The following is an 18,692-nucleotide window of genomic DNA, read 5'->3' on the forward strand; positions in this document are numbered from 1 at the left end:
CAAGGTCCCCACCCATATCTGATGTGGAGTGACAGGCTAAATATGCAGATTCCAGAATTAGACTGCAAGGTTCAATTCTAGTTGCACCGTTATTATCTTGACCCTGGGCAAGTTACTTAACATTTCTGTGCTTCAGTTTCTTCATTCACTTAAATAATGGGAATATTTACAGTTCCTACCTCATAGGGCTGGGCTGTTGTGAGGCTTAAACCAGATATTTGTTTTAAAGCACTTAGAACAGGGGCACCTGTGTGGCTCAGTAGGTTGGGCCTCTGCCTTTGGCTCTGGTCATGATCTCAGGGTCCTGGGATCAAGCCCCGAGTCGGGCTCTGCTCGGCAGAGAGCCTGCTTCCCTCTCTCTCTCTGCCTGCCTCTCTGCCTACTTGTGATCTCTGTCTGTCAAATAAATAAATAAAATCTTAAAAAAAAAAAAAGCACTTAGAACTGTGTCCAGACCATAGCAAGTGCTTGTTAAATGTTAGGTATCATTATTACTTTCATTAATTTCTCATTCTGTATTCTTGCACTGAAATAAGATCATTTGAGTTTTTCCACTGGTTACTTTGGTCTCTGGAAAAGTAGAAATTCACCTGTTCCCACTTGATGAGAAAAGAGAAGTTATAGCTAGAAGGAATTTTTAGAGCTCCTCTAATAGGAAATGCCAAACATCAATACACTAGCTCCTGTTCCCTCCCCAGAGCAGACATTACTAATCCATCATGACACTTCTGTTTTCATTGAACCTCAGTTGTAGCTTGGAGTCCTTCTTAAGAGAGGACTCCAGACAGAGCTGATGCTCAAGATGCCACCTCTTTGCCAAATCTGATCTGATCTAAGTTCTTCACAGGTGTGGAGACTTAGACCCATAGGGGTAAAATGACTTTCATGGGCCCACATCGTCACGTAGAGAACACACATCTTCTGAATGAGAACCCATATCTTCTGTTCCCTCAGCGCTCTTTGTGAAAACAATTTCGTGTGAAGAGGAGAACAGGAGAAATTCCTGTGAGCACATTATAAGCAAAGGGCCATGGGGTAGAAAAGGACATTTCTTCCTCAGCAGGTTAATGTACTGAGAGAATAATGAGTCTCTACATACTATGAGCATTTCATATTGGCAGCCATCTTGGTGTTTCCCCAATTTCCCTCTTGGAAGTATGACATGAGAGTACATATTGGAAAATAAACTACTTATTGGGAAGTTGGTGGTGGGAAAAAAAAACAACAACCCTGTTTTAACAATACTGAGTCATTGCAGAGGCTTAAATTGTAAGGAGCAAATGAAAGAGCAAAGGACTTACTCTCACTTGATTGAACAACTGAGGGCCTTTCAACATGTTGCATTGGTCAGAGTCTTGCTGCTGGCGGCTGTTATATATCCCATAGTTTCCACTCTCCCTTGCCCTATCCTTTCTCCTCCTGGACTGTGCCTGATGTCACGGGCCCTCACAGACCCTCATGGACACCCCACTTCAAGGTAGATCAGATTGATGCCCTTTCTGTGGACAAGCAGGAAGAGAAGAATCAGATTGTCTCCATGAATAATGTGAACTATGACAATACAAAGGGAGTCCATTACCAGGGGAGCAAAAGCCAAGAGGAGCAGTAGTGATCAGGAAGCTCCTTGGTGGAAGGGTAAGGAATTAAGCTAGGGAGGGGCCCAGAGAAACGGAGAGGAGGACTGGCCAATGATACTGCGGACTGTGCAGGAGTAAGGATAATAGTCCACAGAGTCTCTTTGGTCCTTCGTACTTTCTTTTCCTTTTAATTTTTTAACATTTTAATATAAAAATTTCAAACACAGGCAAGAGCAGACAGAACAGTATAACAAACCCCCTGTACCTACCACTTGGCTTCAACCATGATCAATTCAGGGCAAATTTTGTTTTTTCTCAACCTCTGCTCGCCTACCTCCTGGATTTTCTTTCTTTCTTTTAAAAAAAAAAAAAAAATTCTGGGGGCACCTGGGTGGCTCAGTTGGTTAAACGTTTGGCTGTGGATTTTGGCTCAGGTCATGATCTCAGGGTCCTGAGATAGAGCCCTGCCTTGGGCTCTGCACTCATTGGGGAGTCTGTGTGAGGATTCTTTCCCTCTGCATGCCCCCACTCCTTCCCTCTCTCTCTAAAATAAATAAATAAATCTTTAAAAAATATTTCTGGGGTGCCCAGCTGGTTCAGTTGGTAGAGCATGCAACTCTGGATCTCAGGGTCCTGAATTCAAGCCCCACATTGGGTCTAGAGTTTACTTAAAAAAAAAAAAAATTTCTGGTGCATTTATAAAATCCTTGGTTTGAAGCACATTTTCATTAATGGTCCCTGCACAACCTTTGTTTTTTCAGTTAGCTACTTCAGCAAGTTTTTTTTGTTTTGTTTTTAGAAAGTTGCCCAATGTATTTTTCCTAAAGCGCCCCTCCCCCTTTTAAAAAATTATGGTAAAATACACATAGCACAACATTTACTATTTTAACCATTTTTAAGTGTGTGGTTTAGGCATTCATATTGTTGTGCCATCATCATTTAAGTGGTTATTGTTAATAGTGAACCTGTGAATCCACCATCCAAAAGTGTGGAGATTGACGATAACCTCCATCTAACCAGGGACCACTCCCACCCATCCAATGTAGTCCCCTCCCTAGGTAATTACCACTCTGAATCCTCTGGTCATCATCCTCTTATTCTTTTGTATTAGTGTTACTGTAGGTGTATGCTCTCCTACAATTCTTTTTCATTTTATTTGTAACATTACAAATAAGATATTATGCTGTTATGTAATCCTGTGGGACTTAACTTCTTTCACCTAATATTGTCAACCCTCATCCCTATTGGGGTACCTGGGTGGCACAGTAGGGTGAGCCACAGACTTGGCTCAGGTGCTGATCTCAGGATTGTGAAATCAGCTCAGCATGAAGTCGGCTTGAGATTCTTTTTCCCTCTCTCTTTGCCCCTCCCACTTGTGCATGCACACTCTCTCTCTTTCTAACATAAATAAGTCTTTTAAAAAAAAAGATTCATCCCTATTGTTATGTGTTAGCATATGTCATTTGTTTAGGCTGCTAATATCCCATTGTGTGAATAGTCTATGTATCTGACATGTTCCAGTTCCGGTCCACCTACATCTTGAAGGCACACCCCCTTTTTCTTAGGATAACTTGAGTGTGTCTTTCTTCTGCACAACTAAAACAGCCAGGCTCAAACAACCATGCTTCGATGTTGCTAGAGCAATTCACACTAATGCTGATGTAAGGGAAGCAGTGAGATTAATTCTTGGAAAGGTCGAAGACTGGTCACATCCATGAGAAAAGGCCTTCTGTCCCATGATTTATCTGCAGAGTAAGGTTTGCACTGAGCAGTGATGGAAATTAAAGAGGCAGCTTTAGGACATCCACACTGACCCCAAATGGAAATCATTTAGCAGCATACAAATGGCAGAATTGTCATAAAAATCAAATGAGATAATGATGTGGGAACACTTTGCAAACCCCAAAGCCATTATATAAATGTGTAGTTGTATTATTATTGCTATCATTATTCATCTGCATTATCTGGGCAAATTATATTCCCATCCCCCCATGTTAAAGTGGGTGTCTGTTTATAACGTGCCACAGCAGGACTGGATTTAAGGTAGGAAGAGTGAAGGAGGAAGATGTGAGTATTCATTCAATATTCTGCATAATCCTTGGTCCCTGCAATGGATCTTCAAGGTAAGAATTATCTGTTTCACAGATGAGAAACCTGAGCTTGATGACATGCCCAAAATCCTATAACAAACACAAACAGAGTTTGGATTCAAATCCAGGTCTGTCCAAATCCCAAGCCCTTTTTCTGTCTTGCCACACTTCCTGAAATCTGCCCATGCAGTCCTCATTCTTTCCTCATGCCCTGCCCTAACTTGGCAGGATGAAAACCTCCTCTTTATGATCTTTTCAGGGTGGTTTTTTTTCCCTCCTTGTCTAAGACTAGTGATGAAGTAACATGGAGTCTAAGTAAAAATATCTTTGGGAAGACTGGGAGTCTTCCCAGATTTAATCTGTGAATTTTAATCTGGGGACTGAGAGACCAGGGTTGGCTATGCTAGGGTTGACTTGTCACTTGGGTTCCCATTTACAGTCATCCTGTGTGGCCTGGAGGAGAGTATATTTCACCAGGGGCCCTAAGATCCATGTTCTGGTACAGGCAACACCTCTACCGGCTTTAGGGAGAACATCTACTCTGGCTGTAAAATGGAACTATTACCTGTCCTGCTATCCAGGGGTGAGGGGCTAAGATCAAATGAGGTAATATGTTGTGATCTGATATGATCAGATTAGGTCATAGATGCCGTAAGAGTTTAAAAATGGCAAAGCACCCCCTCTTCTACACCGCCCCCCCCCCCGCCCCAGCATTAATGTAAGCTGGTATTTCTTTTTATTGTTATCATTGCCTCTCAGCAGAGCCTTCTCCCAGGGAAAGCCCTATAGTAGCAGGAGCTCCTAATAACGACCCAGGTTTGAGAACAGCCAGAAGGCGAGCAACACGAAGCCATTTAAAGCAAACCAGAGGAAGTCCAGTCTCTGACTATTTATTTTATGAAGTTAGCGGCTGGATATGTTAAGCAAATGTTTTCTTAATTGTGGCAGTACGAGAAAACAATGGGGCAAGGGCTGCCGGAGACCGGAGTATCAGGCCTCCACCCCCTCTAACCCCCCTCCCCCCAAATCTCTAGAGAATGACAGGAAAAAATTAAAGACAGGGCTTTTCTTTTCGTGGTCACATGTCTACGCTGCTGCTGTAATGAGAACCTGCACCAATTAGAAATGTTTCACCTCCTCCCCTCTGCCCCTCCCCGGGCACATTTCAGAGCAGCCGGGGTTGTGGACTCCTGGAGTTTGCCAAACACAGCAAACACGGCGGTGTGAGCGGCTGGAAGGGGCTCTTTCCACTCCCACCTCCCTCCCTCCCTCCTCCGCTCCCTCCCTTCCACACTGTTTTCATTTACTAGGACTTCCTCCTCCGGGCGAGGGAGGGGGAGGAAAGACGCTGCTGGGCGCCTGGGGCGTGAGTGCGTGTGTGTGTGTGTGTGTGTGTGTGTGTGTGAGAGAGAGAGAGAGAGAGAGAGAGAGAGAGAGAGAGAGAGAAGTGAGTGGTGGAGTGTAAAATGCTGTAATGGGAGGAAACCGAGCCGCGTCTGAGTGCCCGGGACTGCAGCGGCCGTTCTGATCGAAGTGGCACCTGAGCACACACTTCCCCGAGCAAGTGCGACCTGTACCTGCAGGTACGTGTGGCCGCCGGCCTGTCTGGGCAGTCTGGCTTGGGTGTGTGGTTAACGATAGAGTGAGGCAGCGGTCCAGGTCGGAGTCCCGGGGAGCTGGGAGCCCGGGGTGTGCGGGAGGCACCCGTGTGCGCTGAGGTCCCGCGGTGAGCCGGGTGGGAGAGCCGGTCCTCGGGCGCCGGAGGGGTTGGACGCCCTGGCAGCGGCTGCTTCTCGAAAAGAGGACGGGTGCGGGTGTGAAGCCGAGGGCAGCCGTGGTGCTGCGGGTCATGCTCAGAGGCTCTGGCACTTGCCGGCCGCGCGTGGTGGGGCAGGGGCGGCAGGTCCAGTGGGTGTGGAGGACGGCTCAGCCGTGGACGTTGGTGTCACGTGTGCTGTGTCCATTGGTGCGTGGGCCCACTGTGTGCGTGTGGGGAACGTGCCTGGCCCAGAGCAGCAGGCACCTGGGCGCGCACAAAAGCTTCGTTTGTGCGTGTACACTCACACTGAAGGTGTTCCACCGGCTGGGCCTTGAGGGGCATAGATGTGTGTGAGATGCCGGGTCCTCGCGCCCTCGGGACCTGGCGCCTCCTCCCGGGGGCTCAGCGCGGCTCCGGGCCCGCCCCGGCGGTTCCCCGCCCGAGCGCGTCCTCACCCACCGAGTAGGTGCGAGCCGCCGCCGGGCGTGCGGCGGGCGGGGGAGGGGAAACGCGCCTCTCCTCGTTGCGCGAGGCCCCGCCCCCGCCTCCCTGCCCGCTCACCTGGCCTTGGCCGCCCACCTGCTCGTGGGAGGGGCGTGTCCGGGGGCGTGGTCTGGCGGGCCAGGCGGAGCCCGGCAGTGCCCGGCTGAGGGCGGGCGGTGCCTCATTCCAGGGATTCCTCGCGCTTCCGCGCTCGCGTCCGCCGCGGAGCCGGCTCGGCGCGCGCCGCCCGCGTGTGCGTGTGGGTGTGCGGAGGGGGAGTCGGTGCGGGAGCGCGGGCGCGAGCGCGCCTGTGCGTCGGCGCGCCCTCGGAGTGCGCCCCGCGCGCCCGGCGGTCCCGCCTCCACCCCACGGCTGCCCCCGACGGGGCCCGGCTGGCCCGAGGCGGGCGAGCCCAAAGCCGCCCGGCGGTGAGTGCAAGAGGACCCGGCCCGCGAGGGCTGGCCTGCTGGGGAACTCCGGGTGGGCTGACTCGGGCAGGACTGAGGACGTCCCCCTAGAGGGAGGCGGCGGCTGGTTTTCGCGGGGCAATTCGAGGCTCCGGGTTGGAGCCGAAGCTCCAGGACTCTCAGAGGGAGGTCCGGCTCCTGGGGGATCCCGCGAGCAAGGCGTCCTGGGAGTGCGAGGCACGGGGCTGGGAAGGAGGCTCGGCGCGCCCTGTAGACGCTTGGTCCTGACCGGAGGCAAAGGAGGGCTGGGTGCAGGACTGAGGGAAGGGGCTGAGGATGGGCTGCTGGGACGGGTCTCTCTTTTCGCTTCCTATACTCCCTGACCCTCTCCAAAACAGAACGGCACACTTCCAGCACTGAGTGCAGGCCTCAACGAAACGCAAACGTCTTTTCCTTTTTTTTTTTTTTTTTTGCTTAAAGTCTCCTTTGATTCCTGACACTGAGGCATTGAAATGTCTTAGGTTAGGATGACAGTACTTGCTGGGGCTATTAACTTACTTTCTTTGCACTTTACTGGCATATATTCGTCTATTTAATGTTGGAGATTTAAAAAATCGGTTTCACTTTGATCATTGGTGCTGTATGTTTGCTGGTTGTATTTCCTTCTTTGTGGTTAATAAGAACCAGCAGCCCCGGGGCCACTTCTAGCTTTTATCGCAGCTAGTTGCTCCCTCTGTTTGAAAGGTACTATCTTCCAATTTGTAGATTTTGCAAATCTTTTTCTAAATCCAAGAATAAAGGCAAAGGCTTGCATTTGTTTCCTCTGAACTTTCAAAGACAAAACCAAGAAACGATACTTTTCTATTAGTATTTGAAGGTCCGTTTTGCATACCATTTTAGCATACCAAACTTTAACTCTTTCCTCTAGTCCACTAACTTGCAATGTTCATTGTTTCCTCCTTGCCGCGCATGACTGTAAGGAGTAGCGTGGGTAGTTGAAAGAGAGCTTTGGGGTACAGCCTTATGGGGTACGACTTGAACTTGGAACAAGTTGTTTATCATCTCTAAATCTCAATGCTTTAATTTTAAACAATGCATTTAGAAATACTTTCCTTCAGAATTTTGTTGTCTTATACTCAAGACACAATTTTGTGTTGGTTGACTGGTTGATTGTTTTTCTTCTGTGTGTTTCCTGTTGCATCTGGCTGAAAATCATCTCCCTCGTGGTAGAAATGATGTAAACACCTCAAATAGTTATTTGATTTTCGTGCACGTTTAATCCCAGGCTGATTTCCCCTGCCACTGTTTTTGTCACAGTTTGGGGCAGCTTGCTTTTGCTTTCCATTTGGAAGCTAATGCAAACTAATTTTTATGTTGACCAAACACAATACAATTAAGAAGATAATTCTGCTATAAATAACCATGGACTACATTCCAAAACTGTGAATGTTGTAGTAAAAACAGCTCTGGCTTATTTCTGGAGATTTGATTTCAACTCCAATCTCTGTCACCTATTAAGTTTGTGACCAGAAGAAGTTACTTCTACTTATCCTTTGTATTTGATTTTCTTTCTGTGAGAGGGTAATAGTATTTGTTCCCAACATATCACAGAAGTCCAGGAATTGGAGGGAATAATGTGCTTTGAAAGTAGTTTGTATTATGTTATTATAGAAGCCTTTAAAGATTTGAGAGAGCTTCTTAATGACAGTTGTTGCCACTTCCCCCAACTGATTTAGTACTATGAGTTTACCTGCAGAGTTTAACCGTTCTTACAGACATGATCATTTTGAAACCAAAACTTTCACTTTCAGATGTTCAGTTTGACAAGAATGCTGTAAGGGGAAATTCCTTTTAACTGCTTATGGAGTTAGCCTTGTTAAGAACCTTTGGTGGTTGCCAAAACAAATCCCAAGGAAGATTTTACTTTGTGTCTTTTCTCAGCATCTTTCCTGGGTAGTTTTGCTGTGCAGGTTCTAGTTTGCCTTCCTGAAATATAAGTAAAGTAACCACGACTTCATAAAATAATAAGAGTTGTAAATTCAGGAGGTAAAAGTCATACATTGGGGAAAATTTTAATGTAACTACAATTTCGACACTGTAGCGGTCTTAACACATATCAAGTCTGGTATTTGGCCTGCGTTAGGTAAACTCTTGCAGAACCTGGTGAGAGAAAATATTTGTGTGTTAAGTTTGTGCATAACTGAAGCTCATTTGTGATTGTTTTAGGGAGGCCATCTAAACTAAAGGTAATGAAGTCGATATGTGAGAGCCTAATAGAGAAGAGGGAGTGCTGCCAACAGTCTGTAGCCATTTAGATTCTGACCATGTTAAAACAACTACAGCAACAACAACTGCTTAGAAATTGGATTGCCACTGGGATGTCTGGGTGGCTCAGTCAGTTAAGAGTCTGCCTTTGGCTTGGGTGATGATCCCAGGGTCCTGGAATTGAGTTCCGTATCGGGCTCCTTATGGGGAGCCTGCTTCTCCCTCCACCTCTGTTCCCACTGCTTGTGCTTGTGCGCGCGCCCTCTCTCTCTCTCTCCCTGACAAATAAATAAGATCAAAAGAAAGAAGGAAGGAAAGAGAAAGAAAGAAAGAAGAGAAGGAAGAAAGAAATGGGCTGCCAAATACTGAGTATAAACTGCCAAGGTAAGAAAAGCAGGAGCATAAGTGGGAGGTGCTGAAACCAGAAAAATTCTTGCTACCTGGGACGCAGTATGACAGTTGCTTTGCAAAGGAGGAAAACCTTGTAAAATGCATTGTCTCATGCCTCAGGTCTGATAACCAGATACGGTGCCTCCTTGGATTTCTGACTTCATCTACTTACCAAGATTTATTTGGAAGCCTGAAGCTGAACTTGCAAGACTTTCTCTGTCACTGCACATGCACTGAGTGGTGAAAAATACGAGTCTAACCAAGTGCACACTTCTCAGGCGAGGTCAGACAAGGCAAACTACTCTGACTTCTTGTTTCAGCTCTCACACTGTACTCCCTACCTGTGGTCTATTTAGTGCCATATTTTTCTCCTTTGGGGGCTTTTTGTTAGTTTTGGTGTTTACAGTGGCCCTCCCAGCATAGTGATCCCAGGAGCAAGGAGGCTGTGATGTGCCTTTTAGAAAAAATACATGGTGAAAATATGTGCATTAGATAAGCTTCATTCAGGCATGAATTATAGTGCTGTTGGCCATAAACTCAATGTGAATGAATCAGTAATAGATATCACATAAGGTGTCTTTAAACAGAAACACACCTAAAAACAAGATTTGTTAATCAGTTGACAAAAATATAACCAGTGGCTCAAAGGAACCTAACCATGTGCTTCCTGCAATGTGAATGGATCAGTAATAGATATCACATAAGGTGTCTTTAAACAGAAACACACCTAAAAACAAGATTTGTTGATCAGTTGACAAAAATGTAACCAGTGGCTCAAAGGAACCTAACCATGTGCTTCCCCTAGGAGCAGTGGCTCAGTGTTCAGTAACTCAGCGTTCTTGGAGACTTTAGAGAGCATGGCTGCGTGAATGATGAGAATTGAGCATATATACTGATGCTGATAAGTAGAGTGCTTCCTAATGGTATAGTGTGTCACGGGTTAGAAGGTTTTATCTAGGCTTTAATAGGCTGAGTTGAGATTTTGGAACAGTGGACAGTTAGATATTATGGGAAGTATGCCACCTTAGACTTTGATGCAAATTCATGTCTCTCATTCTTGGGGGTAAAAGGTCCCTGAGAAGGATGCCTGGGTTGCTCAGTGTGTTGAAGATCTAACTCTTGACCTTAGCTTAGGTCTTGATCTCAGAGTTGTGAGTTTGGGCTCCATTTTGGGCTCCACTAAACAAACAAACAAACAAACAAAAAGAAACCCCAAAACAGGCTGAGAGGAAGGGGGCACCTTAGGATTTGTGAATAGGAAATTCTAAGTTTCCAAATAAAAGAAATGGCTGGAACAGGCATATCCAGAGTAAATTAAAAAAAACAGCCAGTTTCCTTTATTTCATATGCTGTGCTGAGCCACCCAGGTGCCCCAAGGATACTTCATTTTTATCTGACAACAGTGTCAAGAAATGGTGGGAATCGGTAGTCTGCTCAGAAATCCAGACTTGAATTTTATTTTTTTTTTACTTAGACACATATTAGTGTGGGCCCGTACAGTTCCTAGGGGATCCTTTGGGGGAGATAAGTAGACTTCAGACAGCAATGAGGATTTTTTACCAGCACCAGGCAGTCTCACTTAAAAGGTCAGGAAATATGCTGTAACCTAAGTTTAGTTGTGCAACATTGGGCTTGCTATATACATTACTCTCAACTGGCACATGACTTGGCTTTCATACTGTCTGTGCAGGTGTAGAGCTGACACTGATACCAAACTGTATTATAGGACCGGAGGATTTAGTTTCTTCATGGTAGCACTGCTTGGCAGCTCCTGTTGCCAGGGTCATCAAGACGACTAAATATCATATCCCGGGGGAGGGGCGGTCAAGGGGGTCCACAGAGCCAATCCTTGGGCCATTTTAGCATCGGAAAACCTGAAGTGGTTGAGTTGAGCATTGGTTCAGGAGTTTCTATCCAGAGTGGTACCCTTTACTCAGCCCCCGCTGTCTGGGATTTCAGTCTCTATTGAGACGATGGGAGGTGGAGACCAGAAGTAGGCATAGCCAAGTTGATGGCAGACACCTGAACTTACCTTGTTTCGCCATCTAACGAATCCCACTTTGGAGGACCAGAGATGGATGGCTGCCCAACCCGTAGACTGCCTCCTGCAGAGCTTTCATAGGAGGGGGCCTTATATCATTATGAAAGGGTATAAGACTATCCCAGCTTGCCAGGTTTTATTAGTTTTCTAGGATGGAAGGACTGCCATCAGCTGTCTCTTATTCTGGGGCTTCTGTTTGAGATTGGTAGGCACCTAAAAGCCCAACTAGGGATTTTATACATATGTATTTTCAGTTCTCTGGAAATAAGCATAGAACGTTTAGGCATATTGTTCAGATTTAATACACTTGGCCTTGGAATAGATTTTCAGGAGTGGCTATGAGTAGAAGTGAGGAACCGGGTGTAAGTGGAAGCTGGCCAGGCCCTGACACAGTACTTGGTGGGGTGCTGTACATTAGGCAGTAGGGGTCAGTTACACATACCAGCCCTATGCCCAGGTGAGGCACATAGGCCTGGCAGAGGATCCGTCTGTTCATGCTCTTTCTTTGGCAGTATGACTTTTTCGTCTTCTTTTTTTTTTTTTTTAAAGGTTTATTTATTTGTCAGAGAGCCTGTGCCTGAACAGGGGGAGCGCAGGAAGAGGGAGAAGCAGGCTCCCCGCTGAGCAAGGAGCTCAACCCAGAGCCCTATCCCAGGACCCTGGGATCATGACCTGAGCTGCAGGCAGCTGCAGACCGACTGAGCCACCCAGGCATCCCGACAGTATGACTCTTGGAAGAGTGTTTTGAGTAAGGGTTGGCCTCTCTTTAGTAGTGTGGTGTACAATTTACAGTTGTGAGAAATACAAATAAGGAGCAGATTTGAAAATATCATTCACTGCTCCATAATAGCTATCCATGGGAGCTCAACAGCAGGTTCTCTTGAGCGTGACTAAGTGGAAACCGTCCTTCCTAATACTGAAGTTGTTTTCAGAGCCTGAAGCCTTGAGGGCTTCCCTTTAATTGCTCTGTAGCTGTGCAGCTGGTGGTGGCCAGGGTCACTAGTTCCACTCTCAGAACCCGCTGACTGCGAGCATTTTTCCACCTGGCTTGCTTACCATTCCTGAGACTCCATGCCTGTCTCTCCTCAAAGAAAGTAAAATATGCCGTTTTCTCATTTGTAAGAGGGGAGGGTTGGTTTCCCTTTCCTCACTTTAGAAACTATGAAGTTATTGGCTGATGTATCTCAAGTTATAGGGGAGGTACACAGACTGGAAGTCTTGCCTTGGTTGATGATAGAAGGGATTTCTTTTTGGGAAAGGAGGTATAGCTTAATAAAAAACTAAAAATAAATAACTGCTTTTCTCCAGAAGTCTTTATGAAAATCAGCTTAAGTGTAGTAAAAATAGCACGGATGGTGAGTCAGGGGACTTGGATTCTAGTCTTAGTTTCTTCAGGAAGTCACTTACGTTCTCAGCACTTGGGTTTTTCATCTGCAGAAGAATAGTAATAATACTCTTTGGCCAACTTATGGCGAGAATCCAGTGAAATAATTTACGTGAGTGTGTTTTGGAAAAGCATGTGCTCTACAGCCTTATGTGGTGGCCGGAGTTTCGTTGTATCATTTAGTCCACAGGACAAGTTTGTGACTTAGGAAGCGAGCAACATTATTGCCAGTTTCTTTAGGTGAGGGACCTTGGGCCTGGAGAGGTTAAATGGCTGCCCCATGCAATCAGGCTTAGGCGTGTAGAGCAAAGCCTAGAACAAAGCGGTGGTTGTTGACTGAACAAGTGAAAGTGTTAAAATAGGGCTCAAGTCCTGGCTCCATTGATTTAACAGATGGTAAAGTGTGGAAAAAAAAAAAAAAGGATCGCACAAACGAGATATTTTCAGCAAGAACATAGAGGAATGGTTGAGAATTGGGTGTTAATGGGAAGAATGTGTGTTGCAAGAAGTTAGTGGGGCATCAGCTGGACACACTATGGAGAAGAAAACAGTGAGGAGGGTAATGCTCGTCTGTATGATGTGCCCAGAGTCATGCTTCCATGTGGCTGCCGGAACCTGGTGGTGATTTGGTCTGAAATTTTATTTCAGTTGTCCTCCTCACTGAGATGGACAGCTGGCCAAATTGACCACAGTGTGATATGTATTTCGTGTATGTTACTCCTGTAAGGTCTGGGTATAGTTTGTTTTGTTTTGTTTTGGATATAGTTTTAATAGAAATAGGAGATACACAATGAAAGCCTCTAAATTCTTGATGGCCAAAGGGCCATAATCCCCTGCTATGATGTGAGGGTTCATACTCCTAAATTTGCCCTCCAGTTGTGCTTTATTAGCTGAGGCTGGTTTAGATTATTCCAGGAAGTGGCCCTGATTACAGAGGATAGAGGGATGGAGCAGGACCAACAGGAGTTAGAGATCCTGATTAGCGTGCATCTGGAAGCTGGAGGTGTCATCAGTATCTCAGGATAGTGGTGTCTTCCTGTTTGTGTTTTTTGGCCAAGTGACAGTGTGGCAGGAACATCAGTTTGAATGTGCTTCTCCCCACTCCCACTGGTTTCCCGTCCTTGCTAGGGTGGTTGCTCCATGTTCTCCTAGTCTTCCCCAAATTAATATGTAGTCAGGCCACTATTCCTGGCAGAGCCACGGAGTGAGGCAGGCCTGGTGCTGTAGTTTTCACTTGGGAAATTTCCTTAGAACATTTCTGTAACATGTCTTGAAATTCTGTTCTCTTGCCTGGAAAAAAAAAAAAATAATCGAATACACCCTGTGATTCTATTTCCAAGATAGGTGCTTTTGTCCTCTTGTTGATCAAAAAGGGACAGTTCTTTGTGGAAGTCCAAAATAATGGCATTCAGATTTATAGCTGAGCTTTTCATTAGCACTGAATGTCCCTACATTTCAGTAGCTTTAGAACTGACCTGTTATTCTCTATTCTCCACCTTAAGCTTCTTATTAGTTTTGGCAATAAGGAAGCTTGAAGTAGAGCATATGGGCTGGCAGAGAAAATACAGACCATTGCTTGCAAAATGAAACAAAATGTATGTTCTGTTCATGATGACTTATGGTCATATTTGTCAGTCATCCCCAGGAAAGGTAAATGGTTAGACTGGAAATGAGTTGCAAGAGGGTAGAACACCTTCACAGGTACACATGATGTCTTTTTCCAAAACCACTTTCTTTTCACTTGAGTGATGTTATGTTTCAGGTGTGAGCATTTCAAGTGATTGCATTTTTGGTTACCATGATACTATAAAGTGGAAACCATCACGGAAAGGAGAACAAAGGAGAACGTGCTACTGGGATATACTTGGCTTTGTTTTCTGGATGCTGCGTAATCTTTGGCAAAAGGTAGTAGATGATTTATGGTTCATAAAGGATGTATAATAAACCAGGCGTCTCTCTCCCTTGTGTAAGACCATTTAGCCTTGCACTGAGAATAAAGTCTCAGTTTGTCATACCCCACCAGTCACTACTTTGTCCCACCTTGTGGCCTCTCTCCTGTGTTCCTTGAACTGAGGTCTTTCCCTCCAAATCTCCAAGCCCATCTTGGGTCTGTCTTGGGTGTTTTGCAAGTGCTCTTTGTCTCCTTCCCGCCTGCCTCCCTTTGCAAGACTAATTCCTCTCCTTGAGGTCTCAACTTTCCTTCATCTCAGAGATGTCGCCGTGTAAAGTGGTGGTCAGCACCCTTTTTCAAAACATTTACCATCATCATCTGCAGTTTATTTAATATGTTTGAAAAAATTTTGACAAAGATTATTTTATTTTATTTTTTTTAAAAGATTTTATTTATTTATTTGACAGAGAGAGAGATCACAAGCAGGCAGAGAGGCAGGCAGAGAGAGAGGAGGAAGCAGGCTCTCTGCTCAGCAGAGAGCCCGATGCGGGACTCGATCCCAGGACCCTGGGATCATGACCTGAGCCGAAGGCAGCGGCTTAACCCACTGAGCCACCCAGGCGCCCGACAAAGATTATTTTAATACATATAAAGCCCATCCACTTCTTATAACACCCTGTGAGGGATAATAGGAATTCATATTCCCATTTTACAGACGAGGAAACAGACCCACAGAGGTAAAGTCATTTTCCAGGGACACGCAGATAGGAAGTGGCTGAGCCCAGTTCAAACTCAGATGGTTTGGTGTCTAAAGATCATCCTCTTCAGGAACCACTATGCTAACTTGTCTCTCAGTGTGGTGTGACCCTCCATCAAACACTGTAACCATTGTCTCCCTCCAACCCCCACAACTTTACTGACATTTTTTTTTTTAATTGCGTTGTGAATATTGTAGAGCTGTAAAACCCATAAGGTTTTTTTTTTTTTTAATTTTTCATAAGGTTTAAAAAATTTTTTTATTACTGTTTTCTTCCACCTGTATTTGCTTAGGTCTTTTGTGGCTAGATAGTTGCTGGCCTTCATCTCCCACCTGCATATATTGAACCAGCCCCTATTGTCCTTGTCTCACACCTGGTTCCTGTAGAAGCCTCCTAACTGATCTGGTTCTACTGACCTCTCACTTCACTCTGTCATGTCAAACCATCTTCTCCAGAACTGCTAAACAAGGATCTCGTTAATATCAGATCACCAGCCTGCTCAGAGACTAAATAGTAGCTGCCTCTTGCCTACTATGTTCAGTGTAAACCTGTCCAGCTAGCCTTTGGCTGGTTCCTACAGCCACCCACATCGCGCTCACCCACACTTAGCTTCCCCTTCTCTTAACCAGGACTCTCTGTTCTGACCAGAATGGTCTCAGTTTCCCTGTCTTGGGTTTTCATTCCTGTCTCTGCACCTTTCTTCAGGCTTTTGATCCAACATGACCGTACATGTAAGGATAAGACAGGGTCCTTGCACCCAGGAGATGCTCCGACACTGCGAGCCAGGTGAGTAAGAGAGGTCAGGGAGGAGCATGACAGCCTGAGGGAGAGAAACTAGGGAAGGAGATCTTTGAAGTGGCTTTTTGAAGCACACACATGTCTGCTCGAAGCAAAGAGTAAATGTTCACAAGGTATATACTCTTCAGCTGACTCTGATCTCTCTTTTATCACAAAATACACACTCTGGTCTTAAACTATATCTTGTCTTTTATTATGCTCTTTTAAATGTGTCTGTTCGTTACCCCATTCCTTTAAAAAATTTTGTTTGTTAACCTATTCCTTATACTTTAGGTTCGCCAATAAGATCATAACTCCTTGAAAGCAGAGATTGTATCTTCTGTTTCTCTTTTACTTCTGAGTACTTCCCTGAACTCAGGATAATTGCGTAATAAAAATTGGTTGGTTTCATTAAATAAGGCTGCAGCAGATGGCAGGTGCCTTGTAGGTGAACCTTAAACACCTAATCCCTTACCTGCCTGCTTTGAACGTTCAGTTGCTTGGAGGTTTGGATTTCATGGTATCTGAGTAAACTTAAATATGTAATGTCCTATGATGCTAGAATTCTGCATCTACTTCTTTGTGTATTTGATGTTTTTATGTTTTGGTATTTTACTTCTGTGCGTAACACTTATGTGTATAATTTTCGTAACTTAAGGGATATGTTCACAGGTATCTGTTTGAGGTTAGAATTTTCACCAGGTGAGAGGAGAGTTAAGACTGTGTGATTGGGACGGGTGTGTCCTTCAGCTTCACCGGGAAATTAAGGAATTTGAGTCTAAATACTGTATTCTGGAGTAGAATGTTTATCAGCATTAACTTAATCAGAATAAAAGACTTTTAAGTCCAATTCTTGCCTGAATAGGAAACTGACTTAGATGAAGAGAATATAACTGAGTTCTTGAGAGTTGAGCAAACCTTTTCCTGTCCTGTTCAAACTATTCTTTGCTTTCTTTACCTTTGAACAAGTTCAAAAGGCCTTACTCTCAAGAGATGATCTTTTCTATTTTACCAAGAAGATTAGGAATGTGAATGTCATTTTTTGTTTCCTTCTGATTTTACTCATGTTCCCTTGTCTCTGGGAAAAAAAAAAAAAAAGACATGAACTGTGGTTGATGACATTGCTGCCCTCACTGACAGCCTGCTTTGACTTTCCACTTACATCTTCCCCTGCCCACCACTGCCCCATTTCTGGTATTGCGATTTATTTATTTTCCAACTCCCTTCACCTATCCCCTTCCCCCTCCCCCTGCAGCCTCCAAACTATTTGCTGGCTCTGAGTTTGTTTTCTAGGTTTCGCATTGGAGCGACTCTCAAGTATTTGTCTGCTCATATTTCCAGACCTGTCAGTCTGTCTCCAGTGTTCTCCTGTCCCCACAGCTCCTGTAATGCTGCATAGCTGTATCTTTCCAATTGTTTACCTTGCCTTTGGCTTCCCGTTCCATAGATTGGGACTACGTGATGCTACCAGGATAATTTTCATAGAACACGTCAATGACCACGCTAGTGCTCTGCTCAGAGATTTCAGTGGCTCCTTAATGCACACAGGATCAAACCCAAGTCTCAGTCTGTCCACAGCCAAAGTCTGTCCTCAGTTTGGCCCCAGTCAAAACTCCCATCCCTGTCTCTTACTTCTGTCCTTGTTTTACTCTTTTTTTTTTCCAGCCAATCGGGGCAACTTGTTCCTTAATAGATTCTTCTTTTGTTCTTCTTTGGAAGAACTTATATATCCATACTTCAGAGGCTCTTAGTTCTGTTTTCTCCACAAAGTCTTTCAGAATTCATTTGTATTTTTTTTCATCTTTATTTCCTTATTTCTATAGGGCTTTGTTTATACCACTGTTTTGGTACTTAGCATGTCTTCCCTTAATCCATTATTTTCCTAAGTGTTCCCAGTAGATGTTTTAAGTTAAAAGAATGGTGCAGTTTGAGCCATCAAAAGAAATGAAATCTTTGCATCCACATTTGCAACAATGTGGATGGAACTAGAGGGTATTGTGCTGAGCGAAATAAGTCTATCAGAGAAAGACAGTTGCTATATGATTTCCCTGATATGAGGAATTTGAGAGGCAGGATGAGGGGTCGTATTGGGTAGGAAAGGAAAAAATGAAACAAGATGGAATTGGGAGGGAGACCAAACCGTAAGAGACTCTTAATCTCACAAAACAAACTGAGGGTTGCTGGGGGGTGGTGGTAGGGATAGGATGGTTGGGTTATGGACATTGGGAAGTGTATGTGCTATGGTGAGTGCTGCGAATTGTTTTAAGAGTGATGATTCACAGACCTGTACCTCTGGGGCAAATAATACATTATATGTTAGTAAAAATAATTTAAAAAAAAAAAGAATGGTGCAATTTAAGAGATTTCTTTCCTTTTCCTTTCCTTTCCTCTTTCCTTTCCTTCCTGTTTTCCTTTCCCCTCTCCTTTTCTTCCCTTCCCCTTTCCTTTCCTTTCTCTCCATGCCTGTGTTGAGACCATGAGGTTGAGAGTGACAGGCTCTACTGACTAAGGCAGCCAGGCACCCAAGGGATTTCATATGTAGAGAGCTACTATCCCTACTGCCTAAGCCTCATGCAGAAGGAAGGCATAGCAACATATTTGAAGCACAGGAAGGAAAATAAGCAGCTTAATTTGGTTTACTTCAGCATTTCCCAAACTTCTAAAAAATTTTTTTTCTTATAAACTAGAACATATAGTGCAAAACACCTTGGAAGATACTTAAACTAGATTCTTGTAGGCCTGTCTGTTGTACAGATTGGAAACTCTTTGAAAATAAGTACTGGCCTTTTATTATTTTCCTGCCTTAGCACCTTGTACATAGTTAACGTTTATTAAATGAAGTTGCATTGCCGGGCAAGACTTAATGTTTC

The 18,692-nt window shown here is 44.8% G+C and overlaps 1 protein-coding gene across 4 annotated transcripts in view; it reads left to right on the top strand.

Moving 5' to 3' along the window:
* Window positions 1-5,090: 5,090 nt before the first annotated feature.
* The window catches only part of VGLL4 (vestigial like family member 4), a 158,698-nt gene continuing 145,096 nt past the window's right edge, over window positions 5,091-18,692 (top strand). The window contains exon 1 of one of the 4 annotated variants that reach the window (XM_044252991.1): window positions 5,091-5,250. The gene's annotated coding sequence lies outside the window, so the exon portion shown is untranslated. Of the gene's footprint in view, window positions 5,251-5,377; window positions 5,394-6,258; window positions 6,338-8,895; window positions 8,966-18,692 lie in introns of those variants that run through there. The other 3 variants (XM_044252992.1, XM_044252994.1, XM_044252995.1) reach the window with 3 other exon arrangements.

Source organism: Neovison vison, chromosome 6 (genome assembly GCF_020171115.1).
Source record: "Neovison vison isolate M4711 chromosome 6, ASM_NN_V1, whole genome shotgun sequence".
Taxonomy (NCBI): domain Eukaryota; kingdom Metazoa; phylum Chordata; class Mammalia; order Carnivora; family Mustelidae; genus Neogale; species Neogale vison.